Here is a 4,652-nt window from a genome sequence, read left to right on the forward strand (position 1 = left end):
TGTGTGAATGTACGTGTGTTTGTTGACACTCTGTGTGCGTGTGTGTTGACACTCTGTGTGTGTGTGTTGACACTCTGTGTGTGTGAATGTGTATGTGTTGACACTCTGTGTGTGTTGACACTGTGTGTATGTGTTGACACTCTGTGTGTGTGTGTTGACACTCTGTGTGTGTGAATGTGTATGTGTTGACACTCTGTGTGTGTGTTGACACTGTGTGTATGTGTTGACACTCTTGTGTGTGTGTGTTGACACTCTGTGTGTGTTGACACTCTGTGTGTGTGTGAATGTGCGCGTGTTGACACTCTGAGTGTGTGTGTGTTGGCCCTCTGTGTGTGTGAATGTGCGTGTGTGTGTGTTGACACTGTGATGCCGCCACCGCGAAGCCGCTCGGCGGGCGCCCCATCTACGACCTTGCCACCACCAAGCAACGGGGCCGACCCCGCTTCCCCCTCACCACCCCCCACATAAACACACCCTCACACATTTCACCCCCATAGAGCTCCGAGAGGAGGTCACCTCGTCAACAGGTTTTCACCCGAAAGCCCTCATAGGGATAATCTTCACGGTCTCCTGCGGCCAGGGAATTGGGCGACCTCCTCCGATGCTAACTCGCACCGCGGCGCTGTGACCTGGGTTGAGATTGCATGGTCACGGCGGGGGCTGTCCAGCCACCACGGTTGAAACGCACCCCCCCCACACACGGATCGGCAAGACAGGAAGGGGGGGGGCCGCAGCCACGAACAAGGGGAGAAGCCAGGGTAGACGGCTGATTGGCATAGCGGGTGTGCTCGGGGACCGCCGCCGCGCAGCAGCCCGTGGCGAGCCCTTTGTTACGGAAACTGTGGCTGATTAGCATAGCAAAAGCGCCCGTGGATCGGCGCCGCAGCCAGCGGGGGCCCATTGTTAGGGAAACCAGGAATGCGGCTGAACCGGTACGGCGACCTGATTGGCCGAGAAGGCCCTCGGGTCGGCTTTCTTTGATGTGGGTTAACCATAAAGGGGGGGCACAGAGAGGTAGAGCGGTCTCTTGCTCCAAAAGTCAGCCCTTGGGACGGTCTCCAGCTCGGCCACTCGAACGTCCGTGTGACGTGTCGAGGTAAGCAGCGAGGACGAGACCACCAGAGCGCCGTGCGCATCTAACCGTGAGTAAGAGGGAAAGAGAGTATTGGGATTGAGTCTAAAGAAACCAAAACAGCTTAGAGCCCATCAAATTAGATTAATCAGGTACAGACCATCGGGAAATAGCGTAAGCATGCCTTGCCGATCCCTACTGACCCAACAGTGAGTCATAGTCGGCCGGTAATAAATCATTAATAACTAATCGCAACCTCGTGTGGTTTCGACGAGCGTATGAAAGCGCGTGGTGCTGTGTACGTACGCTCACAGCATGTGTAGTCAGTGCTCCACGGGTGTGCGCTCGTCACGTGGGTGGGCGGTGTTTCCGCGGGTACACGCTCCGTTCTGTCGCTGTGGAGATGCGTGCTGCGTGAGGGCTCACACCCACCGTAAACACCTGTTCCACGGCCCCTTTAAACGAGTGTTATCACCCGCTCACGGCGGCCGCGCGTGTGCGAGCAACGCCACTGCCCTCCGACCTCCGACCCCCAGCTGTCATGCGATTTCTAGAGCGTGCACAGAGTTGAACAGTAGCGTGCGGGTAGTTATTACCAATGTTTGAGGGAAGGCACGCGGAGGGTGTTTGAATGAACAAGGTGGCTAAGGGGCCAGCCGAGAGTTATGTCTCACAGAGAGGAATCGGGGGGCAGTAGCCCCCACAACACTTGTGTTTGTATTTGTGTCTCTACCAGCTGGAGCTTTGGTTGCAGTGGTGGTGGTCGTTCTGGTGGTTCCGGTGGTACTGGTTCTGCTCATCCTCTACTTGCGAAGACGTGAGAACCAGCGCTTCAGATGTATTCACACAAAAAACATAGATTCCCCGTATAGCCTTAACAGACTGTTGGAGCAAGTGCTGTTAGCGAACACTTATGAAGGCTGGGACGGCACACGATGGGTGGGTGGGTGGCCAGCACCACACCTTTGTCTCCATAGTGGTGATGTTTACACACCGCACCAGGTACTTCTTTGAGGCTGAGTCGACCTAGGAGAGGCCCAGAACCGGCTCAGATCATCGCTGGTGTTGGCGGTGAGCAGGAATCGAACTTGTCACCTGGTTTGTTGCGCAGATGTTGCACTGCCGCTCTGTGTCTTTGTCACAAAGACACACACACTCACACACACGTGCATGTGCACACACAAACAGGACAGGCTGTACTGCTCTGAGAGCAGCTCGGGACATTTAGTGCTTCCCCTGCACTTCCAGTGACATCACCGAGAAACATGGCTTCAGGAGCAACCTCACCGCGCTCCACACCTCCAGGAGCAACCTCACCGACCACTGCACCTTCAGAAGCGACCTCACCGAGCGCCGCACCTCCTGGAGGAGGCTGGAGCTGGGATAAGTTCTCATGGTGGTGATGTCTCTCTGAGTCACCGGCCCAGCCACTCGCCTCGGCTGGCAGCATGCTGTGCCTCCTCCCACTGCGGTTGAATGTTGGTGTTGTTTAAATTTAACTTATTTTCAAAGTTTTGTTATCATACAGTCTTTAGTTTTAGGCTCGAGTTGAACTATTTTAGTTGTTAACTTTAGGTTAAGGCACCGGCGTATGTTGTATTTATTGTCTTAACATTTTACATTTTCATATTATTCGGTAAGCGTTCCCCAAATTTACTAATTTTTATTTTATAAGAAGTCTGAGTTAGAATGTTGCCATCCTCACACGACAGCGCTCATTGCTGTTGGTATTCCTGAGCCAGTGTTGTAAATTCCACAGTAACAGGTCAGGGAGCACTTTCTCAATATCACAACCGCGACTGACTTCCTACAAACCAATTTTACAAACCCCAATGGGAATATAGATTCGTTCAGTTCCTGCCCGATCAGGATTTCAACTTGCGACCTGTCATGGTGAGTTGAGCTTTCAAACCACGATGCCATCGGATGCCTCCATGTCTGATATTGGCACCATCATCGCCACCGGTCCGTTAACCGTGGCACTGTGGGGGCTCCAGTGATGCTTTGGCGTTCAACTCTCTCCACCTCTCGCGGTCAACGTCTGCGACTGACCTAATGGTCATGTCACCTCCACGCGAAGTTATTCACCTGAACAATGGGCGGTGCGTGCCAGTCGTTGGAAGCACCGCATCTCTAAAGATGATTCCAAGACTCACAGCTATAGATTGTAAATTACTACTGTTCATGCAATGGACAACAGTAATATCTAAATCATTATACCAACAGCATTATGTTTCAAATAATATTACATGCAAACTGAGGCCGTTATGGTAATGTGAGCCGGCACAGGAAGCAGCAGGATCTGATCGTAAAATGAGATCTCAATTCACCACACGTGGCATCTCGTGGCACAAGGCTAATTGTCTCAGACCATTGCAGTTCTGATTAAATACTTCTCGTTGTCCTGCGATTATTGCGGTTGGCCGTGTGCGGTGCGAAAGAAGTTAAACATACGTACGTAGAGAATGCAGCATTAATTGTCGTGAATTAACAGGATTTCTCCAAGCGGAGTTGACTTCAATAACACTGCCACCTAGCGACCCAACATCCCCTGTCAGTTGTCAACCATCGCTCCCTGTGCCCTCTCATCTCGCCCCGGCCTCTCTACTCCTCCACTCTCTCTCACGGGCAGCCGTTTCCCTCCACAAGCACAAATTGTGAGGATGTTGCGAGTTCGACAGCGACATCCCACATGTCACTACAGCTGTTACACATTACCCGGCACGTGTCACTTTGAGGACATTCATATTGGTCAGCCAATGTCAGATTACTAGTTTGTAATATTTAAGAAAAGTGTGTTTTGCAATGGATATATGAAGTTACATGTTTTCTTGGTGGGGGTGTTAATCCCCAGAATAGCACGTGCCGTTCATTGCGTATTAGCAGATGCGTTCAGGACGTCTGACCATAAATCATAAAACCGTGAACACTCAGACTGTGGGCTTGCAGAGTCGGTGTTGGGTGTGTGATGCCGCCGCCACGAAGCCGTTCAGCAGGTGCCCCATCAACGACCTCGCTACCACCAAGCGACGGAGCCGACCTCGCGTCCTCCTCACCTCACCTCACATGAAAACACCCGCACGCATTTCCCCCCCCCCCCCCCCCCCATAGAGCTCCGAGGGGAGGTCACCTGACCGACCGGTTTTTATCCGAGAGGCCCTTATCGGGATTAACTTTCATGGTTTCCGGCGACCATGGAATTGAACGACCTCCCCCGACGCTACTTTGCACCGCGGCGCTGCGACCGGGCATTCGGCCACCGCGGTTGAAACGCATCCCCCCACACACACCCCCACGGGTCGACGAGACAGGCAGAGGAGGGGCGGCATAGTTTAGCGTGCCAAAGCGGGCTCGAGTGCATAGGTGCCATTGTTAGGGAAGTTAAAGGATAGGGCTGGAATTGCAAATAATCAGAGAGGCGACTCGGGCGCATAGTGCGCAATTGATGGGGCAGGTGGTGGAGACATGCGGAGGCTCCGCGCTTAACTTCCACAGCAGGCCGTTGTGATGGACGCCGCTGCATAATGTGCATGACCAAGGTGCCATGCATGAGAAAGGGATTAATTAGAATTAACGCCAC

The 4,652-nt window shown here is 52.9% G+C and overlaps 1 long non-coding RNA gene across 2 annotated transcripts; it reads left to right on the forward strand.

Moving 5' to 3' along the window:
* Positions 1-1,051: 1,051 nt before the first annotated feature.
* LOC144948865 (uncharacterized) lies at positions 1,052-2,911 on the forward strand. 2 transcript variants are annotated; one of them, XR_013640202.1, is made up of 3 exons: positions 1,052-1,142; positions 1,809-1,889; positions 2,266-2,911. It is a non-coding gene; the product is annotated as an uncharacterized LOC144948865 (long non-coding RNA). The 2 variants fall into 2 exon arrangements; XR_013640203.1 differs by having other exon boundaries at positions 2,321-2,911.
* Positions 2,912-4,652: the final 1,741 nt, after the last annotated feature.

This window comes from Lampetra fluviatilis, chromosome 3 (genome assembly GCF_964198595.1).
Source record: "Lampetra fluviatilis chromosome 3, kcLamFluv1.1, whole genome shotgun sequence".
Taxonomy (NCBI): Eukaryota; Metazoa; Chordata; class Hyperoartia; order Petromyzontiformes; family Petromyzontidae; genus Lampetra; species Lampetra fluviatilis.